Genomic DNA, 16,134 nt, shown 5'->3' with positions numbered 1-16,134 from the left:
CTGAGCTTTGCTTCCTCACCTGCAAACATGGGAATTATTGTGCAAATGCACAAGCTCAGCCCAACAGAATGCCCCAGAGCACCCGTCCCTGCCCAGTCTCTGCATGCCCCTCCCTCCTGCCCTCCCCCCAATCCTGAAGCCACTACTCTGTAGGTGGGGACACCAGGCTTGACCTTCCAACCCAGAGCCAGGCAGCCTGAGCCTGTGGCTCCATTCTGGAGGGCACTTGGGGTGGGTTTCAGTGTCCAAGGTGCATTATTGCTGATGTGCTGTGACGTCCCTTGTTTTTAAGAACACTGGTAAACCTGTTAGGCTTCTGCTACGGGGTGCACGCGGTGGCTTCCCACCCAGGTAGTGAGTGCCAGAGTGTGACACCTTTTGCAGGGGGTACAAACCTACAAGGGGCGACCTTTGATAGTAGTAGTAAGTTAACAGCTTTTCCAGATTTGGCTCAACGGCTTTCTCTGGCCTCTAGACACTTTTTTTTTCCAGTCAAGAAACTGAATCACAAATGATGGAACTATTTGATAATCTGGGAAAAGCACATGATTTTCCTGTGTTTCTAGAATGTTTGGACACACTTTGGTGCATTTATTGTAGATTTTTTCAGAAGAGCAATTGGATCACTGACACTAAATGATGAAGTACTTGACCTTCAAAAGTGCCTTGAGGTTGACAAAGCTTATTAAACACATTATCTGGTAAAATGACTAACAGTATGTAGAAGCAGCTTCCTGGTGTTTCTTGGTACCTGCCACGTGCACAGCTCGAGTTCTGGAACCTTTCCACACCAGCACTCTTCCTCCTTGGGGAGAGCAGTGCTTCATTATCTGCCGGTGCAGAAAATGCACAGGTTCCAATTTCCTGTGCCTTGGGAACAGGGTTGGGCCCCGGAGGAGAAGGATGGGGGTAGAGCAGGGCTCCAGTCCTGGTCTGGGAGCACCACATCTATACCTGGGCGGCGTGCCTTCCCGCCCACAGCAACAGCACCTTGTCTACCTTGGATTCTGCTTCAGGTGCCTTGTCCCTGGAGGAGGGACTCGGGGAGACTAGTTTGTGCTCTCCCCCCTTACGTTGATAGAAAACTACTTTCTGATTGTAATAAAGAACGTTCCAAAGTAGGTTGTTTTCTGAGGGCGACAGAACGCATTACTTGGCTTTAAATCTCATTTTAATGAGGAGGAGGAATTCTGCAAAAGTGGGCCCGTCAGGTTCTCAGACTGTTTCTAATTAGAATTTAAGTTGGTTTTAATGTCAGTTCTAAAGAACCCGTGGTGGAGAATTACTAGCTACCTGCAGAAACACCATGCCAGGATGGTACCTGGGCAGTCCGAGCCACAGAACGCATTGCCCTCAATTTTCAGGAAGCGAGAGTTTTGGGGGTGGGAGAAGGTGCTGGGGGCGAGGGACGCCTGTGGGTGAGCCAGGTCCTGGTGATTGAATAACCTGCTTAAAAATTAAACCAGCCATCATTGTCCAGAGGGGAAGAGGGGCAGTCATCTGACCCCGTGCCTAAGCTACTTATGTCCTCTTGCTGAATCACTGAGGCCGGTCTCCCAAACCTGCTTCTCCTCCTTTTAGGGAAGAGACAATTTCACCACACTGTCTCTGTAATGATCTTGGTTGAGAGTATCTTTTAGAAACACAGAGGCACAAAATCTGAAATCCATCTTGAATGAGCATTGCATTACTGTTTCTTGATGGAGAGGTAAACAGGAAGTGAAATTTGCAAAAATTTCCCCAAAAGTGTGAAAAGAAAACAAGGAATTCCTAACTGCTTTCTACCTGCAGCCTGGCTGATTAGAAAAGCATTAAACTCTGGAACTAGTTTATTAACACTTTATTTAATCTCCTCGAGCATAGGATCATTTGGAGAAGTGAGCTAATTTTGTGATTGTAAATAGTACAGTCAGGAGAGTTGACATTAATTAAGGCAAAAGCATGTTTGTTTGTTTGTGAGTCTCTTTGAAAGGCAGATGCAGAGGGAAAGGCCTAGAGTTTCCAATGGCTAACAGGTGAGAAGACCTGCTATGGGTGTACCTGTGGGTGAGGTCCTAGGCCTTTCTTTGCTCTTGTATGTTCATCTATCAAACCGGGATTGAAAAGCAGCCATTCTGTGAAGATTAGCAAACACCATATGACTTGCCTAACCAAATGTTTGGCCGTCAATGATCATGATGGTCATTTTGCAGGCAATAGACTAATGTACACTAGGGGCTTGTTAGATTTCTAAGCAGTAGTTTAAAAAAACTCGATGAAGAATTATTCAGAGGATGGAAATTTTTATTTTATTTTACAGACACATCAAATTCAAACTACTACGAAAATTTATGTGGCAAAAAACCACAAGCAGCGAGGGAAAACGTCACGAGCACTAGATGGACATTTGTAGAAGTCAAGTTGCCCAAGACACAGATCGTACTGACCAAGGACCTCCGCTGGGGTCAGGGCCAGCACTAGAGTGGGTGCTCTGCAGGCCATTCTGGACTGCTTCAACCTGGCCCTGGGCTTCATTGCTGCTGGGCCTCTGCAGGGGCCAGGAGTCTGCCCATCATCAATCTCCACCACCCTGAGGGCTGCTGAGGCCCTGGAGGACACAAAGGGAAACGGGGGGGGGGGGGGGACACAACGTGGCATGAGGGAGGGGAAGGAGACCTGGGAGACCACATGGAAAGCCTTTCCCAGGAGGCCCCCAGTCACGGGGAGGAAGCCCTCAGCAAGGTCTCTGGGGGGAAATACGTGGCACGGCCCCCAGACAGAGCTGGGAGCCAGGGCAAGGGTCAGAGGCAGGTGCAGCTTCTTCAGGAAATCACTGTTGCTCTTTATTAAAAAAAAAAAAAAAAAAACTACCACTACTCCCCAAAATGATCTCAACCCCAATGTCGTTTTAACCTTATCAGTATTCTCCCTTTCAGTCCAAGAAATATAGACAAAAGTACCTTAGGTTCCAGAACAGTACTCCTTGATATTTTTATTTGCTTGTTATTTAGACATGAATGAATTGAATTTAAACAAGGACTTGAAATAGAACAATCATAGCCTCACTACCTCAAACAGGAATAGTGCCCTGCCATTTTCCAAACGTCACCTAATTTCAGTTTGAATTCATTTTCTTAAATATGTCAAGCTGATTGAATCAGGAATATCCCTGGAAAGAGCCCTTCCTCACACTGAGCTGTTATTTTCCAAACATAAAATTCATATATTTTCTCAACAATTCATTAGCTGGGGACCCCCTCCAGGGATGGGAAGCCTTGCAGGAAATTAATTCCTAAATGAGAACTTCCTGCAGAAACTTCTCCCACGTGACTGGCAGAGTTATCTAGGAAAGATGCCCTCAAATGCATGGTGCAAGTCAAGGAACTCGCCAAAAATGTGAATATTTATCAGGGAGCTCTCCAGAAGAAGCAGCCAATCATCATTAGATCCTCTGGTGTTCATTGTAATAAAATTAATCTCGATTAATTCATTCATTATTAATCTTGCATTCAAATGCAATTCCATGGAAATTGCATTGTGATTTAGCAATTAATTTACATGCCAAGATTGAGAAGCATTCCCTTGCTCCTCCAAGGGACAGCTCCTCTCTTGCATCAGCATCCCCCGTAGGTGAAGAAGACACGATTGTCTGAAATATGCCCGGGAAATTAAAGCAAATATCTAAGCAACACACGCGAAAGCAGGGAGAGATCTTTCCAGGCTCATGTCCTAAAAATAGCAGGAAATTTGCAGCATTCCTTAGGGAGGAGAAGCATACACACACTCCCGATGTCCAGATACAACTCCTGTCATAAGCAGTCAGTGGGATTTTAAGTGCCTGATTTCTGCTCCTCATCCCAGTGAGGTCTTAAATAAGAGCGTTTGTATAGAAATTCTGAAAGAGCACCATAGGCCAGTGCACCAAGCCCTTCTCCCTTCTGCTCTCTGGATGGGGCCACATGTACAGGGAGCCTGGTGAACGCTCATGGAGTTGTCCCTTCCTTGGACCGGAGCTCACAGGCTGACTACAGAGTGAACTTTCTCATGGAGTCAGCAGACAAGGGTACATGAGGCCCTTTTAAGGTTTACGTAGCGAGCTTCAGCAGCACATGTACTAACACTGGAGCGATACAGAGCAGGTTAGCGTGGCCCCTGCACAAGGAAGCACACAAATTTGAGCAGTGTTCCTTACTTTTTAGAAAAAAAAAAAATTCTCAGTATTTACTTCTCCAAACTCCTCTCAATTTATAAATGTTGTGAAATTCCTATTAATTCTCAGTAATGAAAGAAGCTCTATCGACAGACTGACGGCTGAGAAGCTTTGGTTTGTTAAAATGTGTGCACATCTGCAAAAGGGCTAAGGTTTCGATCATCCACTGCCTCTGAGGGAAACGCAGAACTCTGCTGCTGACCCTCCACTCTGCCCAAGATTTGCCGCTGCACCTATGCCCAAAGGGCTGGCATGCTGCATCGTGGAGGAGGAGGAGGAGGAGGGGGGGGGGAGGGGAGGAGGAGGAGGAGGAGGAGGAGGAAGAGGAGGGGGGAGGGGAGGAGGAGGAGGAGGAAGAGGAGGGGGGAGGGGAGGAGGAGGAGGAGGAAGAGGGAAGAGGAGGAGGAGGAGGAGGAGGAGGAAGAGGAGGAGGGGAGGAGGAGGAGGAGGAGGAGGGGAGGAGGAGGAGGAGGAGGGGGGGGAGGGGAGGAGGAGGAGGAAGAGGAGGAGGGGAGGAGGAGGAGGAGGAGGAGGGGAGGAGGAGGAGGAGGAAGAGGGAAGAGGAGGAGGAGGAGGAGGAGGAGGAGGAGGAGGAGGGGAGGAGGAGGAGGAGGAGGAGGGGAGGAGGAGGAGGAGGAGGAGGGGGGGGAGGGGAGGAGGAGGAGGAGGAAGAGGAGGAGGGGAGGAGGAGGAGGAGGGGAGGAGGGGAGGAGGAGGAGGAAGAGGGAAGAGGAGGAGGAGGAGGAGGAGGAGGAGGAGGGGAGGAGGAGGAGGAGGAGGGGAGGAGGGGAGGAGGAGGAGGAGGAGGAGGAGGGGAGGAGGGGAGGAGGAGGAGGAGGAGGAGGAGGAGGAGGAGGGGAGGAGGAGGAGGAGGAGGGGAGGAGGGGAGGAGGGGAGGAGGAGGAGGAGGAAGAGGGAAGAGGAGGAGGAGGAGGAGGGGGATGAGGAGGAGGAGGAGGAGGGGGATGAGGAGGAGGAGGAGGAGGGGGATGAGGAGGAGGAGGAGGAGGAAGAGGAGGAGGAGGAGGAGGAGGAGGAGGGGAGGAGGGGAGGAGGAGGAGGAGGAAGAGGGAAGAGGAGGAGGAGGAGGAGGGGGATGAGGAGGAGGAGGAGGAGGGGGATGAGGAGGAGGAGGAGGAGGAGGAGGAGGAGGAGGAGGAAGGGGAAGGGGAAGGGGAAGAAGAAAAATGCATGAAGTTTAAAACTTGGATCTAATCCCCAAACTAAGGGGATCACATGAGAAACAATGATCACGAGAAACAATGTTCCTTTGGGCCTGAGCAGCCCATTTATCTAAGGCACTGTAGGAAAGAGTCGGCGCCTGAAGTATCAACCACAATTTCCAATTTGAATGGGGAATAAACCAGGCTTCTGTGTCCAGGTTCGGAAGCTCTGTGATGTGCTAACCAGGAGTCAGCGCCTGCTGATGGCGTGCACGGGTCCCCAGCACTGTCCTTCCACCCTCGCGGGGGCTGTCACAACGGAGCCCACCTGCCTTCATTGTGGTGCCACAATCCTGGCTCAGCAGCAGCTCAGTCTCTACAGCTGTTAACTGGGAATAATGCACCTTTCAATCAATCCTCTCATGGGCAAGCCTCAAAGAACAAAGATGTAGGACTACAGCTATTAACTCCCTTGAAGGACACTGAGGTCAGGAGCATATTTACAAAGAGAAATGAAAATGAACAAGATCGTCCTGACACACACTTATCAAAAATAGCCAAGAGCAATGCAGGTGTGGTCAGCGCGGAGCCTGGCCCTGGGGTTGAGGGGCTGCTGAGGGACGGAGCCGGCTGTGCTGCTAGGGCACGGGCAGCTCACTGCTGGGCAGGTTCTGATCACCTTCCAAACAGGCGCATGTCATCCAAGGCAGGACCACCTCGTCGTCCTAAGGCACAGTTAGAAATGCTTCGTTGTCTATGAGGGATTATAAATGATTCGTATTTTTCTCTTTTTTTTTTTCTAAATACTTTAAAAAAAATTTAGTTGTAGTTGAACACAATACCTTTATTTTTATTGTTTTTATTTTTATGTGGTGCTGAGGGTTGAACCCAGCTCCTCGCACATGCTAGGCAAGTGCTCTAGTGCTGAGCCACAACCTCAGCCCCTCTAAATATAGTGTCTCTCTTCACATTTTCTTGGGATCAGCTTCCACTATTTTAAGGTTATCTTTTGAATTCTAACATCTACCAATTTGCTATAATAAAACATAAAAATATATAAAGTCCTTTGAATACGTGTGTGTGCTCATGCATGTGTGGAGTAAAAGGGACAGTGCCTCAGTTACACTGAAACCACACCCCCATGTGCAGTTGTCCAAGGTCCCATCTCGTCACCTGAGGTCCCATCTCGTCACCCGGGATGCTCCATGGAGCTCCAGACACATGTGGATGTTAGACCCACAAGCCAGCAGGCAGGAGGTCCCCACGATGGCCACCACAGTTCTGTGCTGCCTGGACTGAGCTCCAGCCTGAAGGTGAGATGTACAGTCCTGATGGATTCTGATGGGATCCAGGGGGACGGGGCTCCGGCATCCTGATGGTCCAGTCCTGAGCTGTGTGTCCTGCCCAGGGCAGCCTGGAGCACCCCAAAGACACAGACCCTTGGGGAAGTGTCACCAGAGGGCTCAGGGGCTGTGCAGGGACAGCTGCCCATGAAGGGGAGAGGACTTCACCCCCACCCCCAGGTCCTGGGTCCTGGAGGCTGCCCCTCAACGCAGCTGACCTTCACTTTCTCACGGGTCAACCCCACGGGACAGATTTTAGACAAAAGAACTCACCCTGCAGACAGGAAAGCAGGACAGGAAGCTGAGGTATGGTTCACCCTATCTAAAGTGTCCATCAGTGACCAGAGCTGTGGATCGTGAGCAGTTAGTGACCCTGATGCTCTCTCCCCTAATCTCTCCTCAGGAAACTCACTGATATTCAGAGCCTCAGCTACCTCCCGGGAAGGACTCACGCTTGTGCCTGAAGCCTGAAATCCTGCACCCTGCAACCCATCTGTGCAGCGTGGACCCGGAGTTCCCCTCAGCAGTGTCAGCAATGTCCAGGGCAGGCCAGCCCCGCCTGACCCTGGCCTCCCTCTGACATTGAGTTCTCTTCTAGGGTCCCATCTCAGTGCCAGGGTCAATGGTTGCCCCAGTGCCAGGGTCAATGGTCAGGGAACAGCGTAGTTACCGGCTTTCAAGGCAGGGAGAGGGACAGAGGAAGGTGTGAGGCTTCAGAGCTAGTGCCACCCAACATCCTTGAGTGTGGTGATGTCCCTGTACGCTCCAGTGTGACCCCATGGGCTGTGCAGTGCTCCTGGGGACATGGCCATCAGCAGGAAGGGCCAGAGACATAGGAAACAAACACACTGTCACCTCCTGCTGAAGCAAGGGTCAAGGCTGGGCCTGGCAGGAGAGCCGGAGCACACTCCCAGCCCAGCAGCACAGCTCTGAGAAAGGGAAGACGTCACCATGGGGCTCCCGGGAAGGGCTCTCGGGTGCTGCCCTCGGTGACTCGTGTTCTCCTGGGACAATAGATGCTTTGGGAGCATAATGGAGAATGTGGAAGGCAGCGATGGTGGAGGGGATTCTCTGAGAAGGTGGGAGTCAGTGGTAGAGAGGGTCCGGCTCTAGGGCACAAGGAAAGAAGGTCCCTGGAGAGGAGACCACAGGTGCCTTGTACAGCAGGTGCCCAGGCCAGTGCTGAACTGCCCTGTGGTTCTCAGCACAGCACAGGAGAAACCTCCCTGCCCATCACGGCCCTGAACTCCCACGTCCCCCACGTCAGGCACTGTGGTGTGCTCACCAGGACACGCAGGCACCGCTTCACTGGGGATCACAGTGGTCACGCTGACAAGCACCGCTGGGCCTACCTGATGTGCCTTCCACCCAGAAACACACCCAAAGACAGCAGCCACATATGTGCCGTCACACACCCTGGCCAGTGCCTGAGTCCCTCGGAGAGCTTCCGGTTTCCCCCGGGTCTCTAAAAAACCGTTGGCCTGAAGCATGTTCTCGGTACCCTGCAAGCTGGAGGGGCCTGGATGCAGTCCGCAGAGCCCAGAGTCTGGGCTCCGCAGGGCCTGATGTCCTGCCCAAGGTCCTCCATGTTCTGAAAGCTACTTCCACACTAGGGGCTGCACACGTGGCCTTAAGCCCATCGCTCCTGGGCCCGTCAATCACGCTGCTCCCACGTTCCAGAAGAAGCAGATCTCAGAGCATAAGCGATTTGAAGTCACATTACTAGGTGCAGATCTTTAGTTAAAAACTCTATTTGGTTTCAAAATTCTTCCTTTACAGGTCTCAGCTCAGCCTACATGTCCCCGCAGTCCCCGTCGGGTGGAGATCCTCAAAGGCTTGCTCGGTCGCTGGCGGGGTGTCCAGAGGTCAGGAGCAGCAGGCATTTCCTTCCTGGCACTGGGGGCTGGTTTCCTCCCTGGTTTCCCAGGTCAGACCTCCAGGAGAGAAGGAGCAGCAGCTGTGTTCACTCCCCCTGAACAGGCCAGGCCATCCCCTGCTGGACGTGAACCTAGATCAGCACTTGGCCACAACTCCAAGATGCGCTTCCTTCAATGACATGATGGAAAAAATAATGACACTACACCAAGTAAATAAGTGTATGTAAACGAAAACACTTCTGAGCCCAAACTACCATATTATTATATAACACGTCTGTATTGCTTGTGTTATTAACTGTGACATCTTCCAAAGAAAATAGTTCTGTGACTAGGAAAAAACCCAAGATTTCAAAATAATACTTCTAGTTCTTCAGATGAAGGCATATTCTGTTGGTTCACAGCTTTCAGTTGCCATGACAAAACCCCTGAGAGAAACAAGTTACAAGGACCAAAGGTTTACTTTGTCTTTGGTCCATGGTCATGTGGTTCTATTGTCTCTGGGTCCCTGGTGAGGCAGAGCATCATGGTGGGAAGCACCCACCTCCAGGTGGCCACGAGCAGAGAGAGCTCACCTCTGTCACAAATCTCCCCACAAATCGTTAGCATGTGAACCCAGCAGGATGAATCCCGACGGGTCACAGCCCTCAGGAGCCTGTCACCTCCCCGAGGCCCACATCTGCCCTGGACCAGCCGTGACACTAATGTTTGGCTGCCAGGACACTAAGTGTTTTAGTATCTTTGTGCTAGCTGTGTTGGGCTTCTCAAACTTAAAAAAACTTAATAATTTCTCACAGAACGTGGGATTTACCCAAATGGTTGCAATAAAACTAGGATTAAATAAGTAAGGATTGATACGGAGTGTGTGACCACGCCAGCCAACTGCTGTCCAGGAGCGTTGAGATGTATTTATTAGCAAGTCCTGGGCTGGGAAGGTGGCGTGGCAGCAGGAGCAGGCCCTGGGCCCTGGCCTATGGCCTCGTTCCCTGTGTGGGGCTTGGCCATGGCCTGGCATGGGCAGGAGGCCCAGGCTGGGGTCAGGCCTGAATTGGGTTCCATGTCCTCTGTCCATATCCACATGGGATCTAAGAAGGCTCTCCCTTTGTTTATTCTGGTGTTCTTGTTTGTAAAGAACTGGGACGTGAGGAAAGAGACGGAAATGGACACAATCCAGGCGTCGGGTCCCAGTCCCAGCGAGCCAGACTCCCACGGTGGCAGCAGCCCAGTCCCTCTGGTGATCTCCCAATTGCTGAGAATCTTCTTGCATTCGCTGTTCCCAGAGCACCAAGCCTGTCTGGAGTGAGGGTTCACGAGCGCTCAGTGTCTCCCCGCTCTGAACCCCGGAGCCAAAGTAACACTAGGCTCATGACTCCCATGGGGGTGGGGAAGGAGCTGGAATATCCCTGGAACACCATCCTCCGTCCCTCTGCCCCGGGGCTTAGCAGGCCGTGCCACGCCCTGGGATGGTATCCTGGGGAGCTGAGCTCTCCAGCACAGGGGCCTTCAGCCTGGGGTCCCCGTGACCCAGGTCTGCACACCCGAGGGTTCCTCTCCAGCCCGAGCAGGATTCAGCGTGGCGGCAATGAGGTCGGCCCTGGTGAGAGAGTGAGGGAAGGCACCCTGGAGGCCACTGGTGCCCACACCACCCGTTCCTGAGGCATGAAGCTGCTCAAAGCCTCCACTGGAGACCCCTCTGGATCTCTGTGCAGCAGCCCAGGGAGCGTGTCAGCCTCTGTCCCACAGCAGCAGAATGTCCAGTGCATGAAGGACGCCCTTCTGCTGGGAAAATATCATGAACTCATCTCTGGGTGGAAGTGACCTCACCTTGCAATTGCTGTTCTTAGCGTTCAGAAAAGGAAATAATCGACTGCACCACCGTGAAGCTCTTGTTTCTTTTGTTTAGAAACAAAACAACTTACATAATTTAAATATCCATGTGCACGTACATAGCTCCACATACAGAGACCAATTCCAAGGGCATAAATAGGTGAGAAATATTAATAGGTTTAAGAGAAAGGTTTCTAAATGTGGGCTAGTGAGCACATAAGGAGAAGAACAATTACTTTCCAAATGACCCTTTAAACACTGGATGTGAAAGCCAGTCACAAGACAGTGTTCTCCAGCACAGCAGCCACTCCAGGCACGCTGATTGCTCGTTTATTCACAAGGCAGGGCTTGTTATCTCCACCAACATTTAAGAATTATTTACAATATTCTATTGCACGGTGCCTTAATAACATATTCCTTGCAGTTAACTTCAGAACGGTTGGCAGTTTCTGCATTGTTTTTCTCAATGTCTATTGATTTTTTTATAATTTCCAGTCTTGGCAATAATTTGCAGAGTGGGAGAGTTGTGAGTCCCTGGGAACCCTGCCCTCCTGCTCAGCTCTGCATCCCCCCATTCTCCCCACAGATGGAGGGTGTCGGTTCCTTCCATAGCTCAGATCCATGATACCAGGACCACCACTCAGGATCACGCTTTGGAGTGTACATTCTAGAACATTCCAGCTTCCTTACTGCTCGTTCATGACACACTTTGATTTTCCAAGTGCTATGCTAACTCCTGAAGAGAAGGAAGAAGAGCCAGGGGATAGTTTTGCAGAGGAGGTTCCCAGGACCACTGGCAGTGGACACTTGCACATCATCTGCTCAGCAGAGCGCCATGGTGCTGGGGGGCATGGTCACATGGTGGGGGGACCCAAGGGGCAGGCCCATGGGGTCAGGGTGCACCGTGGCCAGTGCTGTAGTAAAATGCCCGCTCCACCTCTGCCCTGGGCTTTCTCCCCATGGAGAGCAGGTCAGGACCCTTCCCTGGCAAGGGTGGACCTCAGGGCAGTGAAACCATGTCCTCTCAACCCACACGGGAACCGTCACATCCCATAGAGACGGATTTCACTCAGGTTTGCCCCAGGAGGCCAGGGCAGAGAGCAGGTAGGGCAGCAGGAGCTAACACCACACTGCGAAGTGTGCCTCCAGGTGGCCTGGGCCATGTCTCCTGCTCCTTCACCGGTCAGAGGTCATGTGTCACCACATGCCCTGACTCTGGCTGAACGCAGCGCTGTGTCCGTCCAGGCCTTGTTTCACAGGGCAGGTTTCAGGTTCCTCTTGTGCAAGCTTCACTTTGAGGTCAGCAAAATACAATTTCATTGTGCTGCGCACTACCACCACACAGCCCTTGGGTTGTGGAAAGACACAACGTACCTGGCCCAGTACTTACCAGGAAAATCTATTATCTAAAGCATATCTCTTTCTCAAACAGCTGTGCTCTGCTGGAAAGAACCAGACATTCTGGACCTGGACTCACTGAAGCAAACAACAGAATGAAGGCAGAGTAGGAAAACTTTATTGAATTTAAATAACAACAAAACCTTTCTCAAGGGCACTGACCACAGTCCATCCGGGCTCCCGGGAAAGCCATGGCTATTGACACCGAGACGACAGAGGATCCATACGGAAAAAAAAAAAAACTGCTCCAATTATTGGCTGCCTTTGTAATTAGAAGCAGAAAGTATCAAACCATTTGCTCAGATTGATAGACAGGGAATGTATAATGCAGAGAGATAAAGGTTACTGTCATATCCGCAGAGCCGAAGGAAAGCAGGTCACCTGCTCACCAGGCACCCGGTCAGACATGCGGGGGGTGCCCTGGATGGGACTGCCCTGTCCGTTCCTTGTAGGAACCAGAAGAGTCACTTCTCAGGTCCTGGATGTGTGGACGGAACCTCTTACTCCACGATGGGCACTATCAGCCCCGGGAGTGCTGGCATCTCCACCAGGCACTCGTGACACTATCTACGTGACAGCCATCGCCTTTACAGTGCTTATGGGGTTTCCATAACAGAAGTGCTGCCACTTTCTCTCACGGGACGTTTCCTGTGTGACTGCAGCCCGCGACCTGCCGTGACCTGGCAGGGCATCTCGAGGCCAGCCACTCACAGACGGGGTCCCTGCCACATGCCCATGACACAGGAGGTGGCTCCACCGTCGTCTGGATCTTGGATTAGGGCACGAGCTTTGTAAATTCAGAGAGGCCACCAAGAGCCCTGTGTGCTTTTACTTGATAAAACAATACAAGCTCTTCTGAAAGCTGGCTGAGCAGGAGTCACCAGCTCTCGAGTGCTGTGGAGGCGATATTCATCCAAAGATGTCAAGACAATTAAAATTGTTCTGGGGGGTGGGCGTGAAGCTCACCCCTGCCCAGGCACAGCATTGGCCCAGACTTGCTCTGGCTCAGGTCAGGTGCTCGGTCCCCTGGGGACCTGTGCCTGGGCTGAGGACCCTGACTTCATGGTCTGCCCGTGTGCAAGTCCTCCCTGTGAGCTGAGGGTGTCTGAGGGTGTGCAAGTCCTCCAGGTGTGTGCTGAGGGTGTCTCGGGCTCTGCGTCCCCTAGTCTTGTCACGCCCTGTCCTGCTCATTGGGGCCCATGGTAGGTTCTGCCACCTAGCCACCACAGCTGTGGCGCAACTGCCCACGGGCACTTGCTCCTACGGAGTGCACTGACCATGATCTCCCGCTGTGGGCTGGCCAAGCTCCTGTGCCCTCCTGGCAGTGCCCTCCCCGGGGTTGGTTTCCCACCCCATCTCTAGTGGACAGGTAAGGTCAGAGGCACTGAGTCCTGACCAGTGGCCTTGTGAGGAGACCAGCACTCTCCGCCTGCATCCCCAGGAAGCCTCGAGAAGATGCACCAGGAAGAGAGACTGTGGCCATGCGACCAGGCCTCGGCCTCCAGAACTGAGCGGCCACGTCTGAGCAGCCCAGCCGCAGTGTCTCTTCACCAGCCCGACTGATGGGGACAGGTTCCAGACCTTGTGGCGTCTCAGAAACCCTAGCTTGGGACATTCTGCGCGGCCCCTCCTGCCCTTGCACGCTTGCCCCGCCCTCCCTTGGCCTGCCAGGCCCAGCCTCAGCCCAGGGATCACACTCAGGCCTGGAGCAAACTCCTGCCCCAGGCAGACTCAGGGAGGCAGAGACCGAGTCCTGTTCACCATGACAGATCGCAGAGCGGGACTCAGTGAAGAGTCTGAGAGCCAAGATCCAGGATCCCGTCGGGGAGCCCAGAAAGAGGAAGTGCCCCCATCATAGCCTCAGGCCATGTCGCCAGTCCAGAGGGCAGCCCACATCCCTGTCTCTTTCCCTGGTTTCCTTGGAGTCACCGAGATGCTCCCTGCCGGACTCTGTAGCCTCTGGTCTCTGGGCACAGGGGCCACGTTGTTCCCCTGGTCCTCCTCCCTCCGGGGCTCACTGGACCGTACGTTGTACCCTCCTGCAGGTCAGTGGCTTCCACAGCCATCCTGCTGTGACGGGAGGTGGGGGGATTGTCGGCTCTGGGCTGCTAGAGGGGACACATCCAACTTCTTTCTTTCCTTCATGTATGGTCACCTTGAAATGCGGGCTGCTCCATCAGCCTGGGTCCACAAGTGGCCTTAATGGCAGTTTGTAGTAATGCAAAAAAACAAAATGGCTCCGGCAGTCTCAAGGCCTGGAGAGACGGGGATTGCTGTTACAGAGCATAGCCTGCCCTGCTGACTGGCAGATGGCATTGAAGGACTTCCTCTCCACGGACATGGCACTGTACCTGGTGATAGCCATGGGCCTTCTCTTTAACTCTGTCTTGGAGCTCTCACCGACAGGATGTCACAGTACACCCTGGACAAACGTGCCTTGAGATACCCAGATTCTGAGGACTTTCTGGCTCGGCTCAGCACGCCTGGGGATCAGGGGCTCTCCTCACGTGCACCAAGTGGAGAACCGTTCCTTGCCTTCATTCCTCTTGAGGCAGTTCAATAGCCAAGATGATGGCTCAACGCTTTGGTCATGCTATAGAACCCAAGCCAGAGGAATTCCAGAGGGCATGGAAGGTCGTCTGGTCCTGTCCCACATCTGACTCCGGGACTTCTAACCCAGAGAGCGGCCACCCTCGTCACACCTGCTCCGTGGGGCTTCAGCATCCACAGGCCGTAACTGCTGGCCCACTTTCTGCTCATTCTTCAGAAACATGTGATCAGAGTCCATTCAGCATCAAACATACAGCAATACAAGAGACAGGACTTGGTTGAACCACAGCTTGTGATTCAGCTGAGCAGGAAGACGTCTTAGGGATAGGAACAAGGAAGCTCCTTCTTAGGGGGAAGCAGGAGCTTGCAGGAAGGAAGTGGGGAGGAAACTGACCGCACAGGTCCAGGAAAAGCCTGGCAAGTGCTCACATGGGAGGGTGAGCCCAGCTCCTTGCCTGGGCCTGCCCTGCCCCTCACCTGGCCCACACCCTGCCCCGCCCCTTACCTGGCCCACACCCTGCCCTGCCCCTCACCTGGCCCACACCCTGCCCTGCCCCTCACCTGGCCCACACCCTGCCCTGCCCCCTCACCTGGCCCACACCCTGCCCTGCCCCTCACCTGGCCCACACCCTGCCCTGACCCTCACCTGGCCCACGCCCTGCCCTGCCCCTCACCTGGCCCACACCCTGCCCTGCCCCCTCACCTGGCCCACACCCTGCCCTGACCCTCACCTGGCCCACACCCTGCCCTGCCCCTCACCTGGCCCATGCCCTGCCCTGCCCCTCACCTGGCCCACACCCTGCCCTGCCCCCTTACCTGGCCCACACCCTGGCTCCCTTTACCCAACCCTGCCCTGCCCCTCACCTGGCCCACGCCCTGCCCTGCCCCTCACCTGGCCCACGCCCTGCCCTGCCCCCTTACCTGGCCCACACCCTGCCCTGCCCCTCACCTGGCCCACACCCTGCCCTGCCCCTCACCTGGCCCACACCCTGCCCTGCCCCTCACCTGGCCCACACCCTGCCCTGACCCTCACCTGGCCCACGCCCTGCCCTGCCCCTCACCTGGCCCACACCCTGCCCTGCCCCCTCACCTGGCCCACACCCTGCCCTGCCCCTCACCTGGCCCACACCCTGCCCTGCCCCCTTACCTGGCCCACACCCTGGCTCCCTTTACCCAACCCTGCCCTGCCCCTCACCTGGCCCACGCCCTGCCCTGCCCCTCACCTGGCCCACGCCCTGCCCTGCCCCCTTACCTGGCCCACACCCTGCCCTGCCCCTCACCTGGCCCACACCCTGCCCTGCCCCTCACCTGGCCCACACCCTGCCCTGCCCCTCACCTGGCCCACACCCTGCCCTGCCCCTCACCTGGCCCACACCCTGCCCTGCCCCTCACCTGGCCCACACCCTGCCCTGACCCTCACCTGGCCCACGCCCTGCCCTGCCCCTCACCTGGCCCACACCCTGCCCTGCCCCCTCACCTGGCCCACACCCTGCCCTGCCCCTCACCTGGCCCACACCCTGCCCTGCCCCCTCACCTGGCCCACACCCTGCCCTGCCCCCTCACCTGGCCCACGCCCTGCCCTGCCCCTCACCTGGCCCACACCCTGCCCTGCCCCTCACCTGGCCCACGCCCTGCCCTGCCCCTCACCTGGCCCACACCCTGCCCCGCCCCTCACCTGGCCCCCACCCTGCCCCTCACCTGGCCCACACCCTGCCTCCCACCCCTGCCTCCCTTTACCCAGCCCACCCTGCCTCTCCAGACTCCTCTCCACCTAGGTGTCATGTACGTCT

At 54.3% G+C, this 16,134-nt stretch overlaps 1 non-coding gene across 1 annotated transcript; it reads left to right on the top strand.

Moving 5' to 3' along the window:
* The first annotated feature begins 4,073 nt into the window (after positions 1 to 4,073).
* LOC114092768 (U6 spliceosomal RNA) lies at positions 4,074 to 4,175 on the top strand. The gene has a single exon (XR_003582803.2). It is a non-coding gene; the product is annotated as a U6 spliceosomal RNA (small nuclear RNA).
* The last annotated feature ends 11,959 nt before the right edge of the window (positions 4,176 to 16,134 follow it).

Source organism: Marmota flaviventris, chromosome 16 (assembly GCF_047511675.1).
Source record: "Marmota flaviventris isolate mMarFla1 chromosome 16, mMarFla1.hap1, whole genome shotgun sequence".
In the NCBI taxonomy this organism is placed as follows: domain Eukaryota; kingdom Metazoa; phylum Chordata; class Mammalia; order Rodentia; family Sciuridae; genus Marmota; species Marmota flaviventris.
This window is presented reverse-complemented; position numbering and strand designations above follow the sequence as displayed.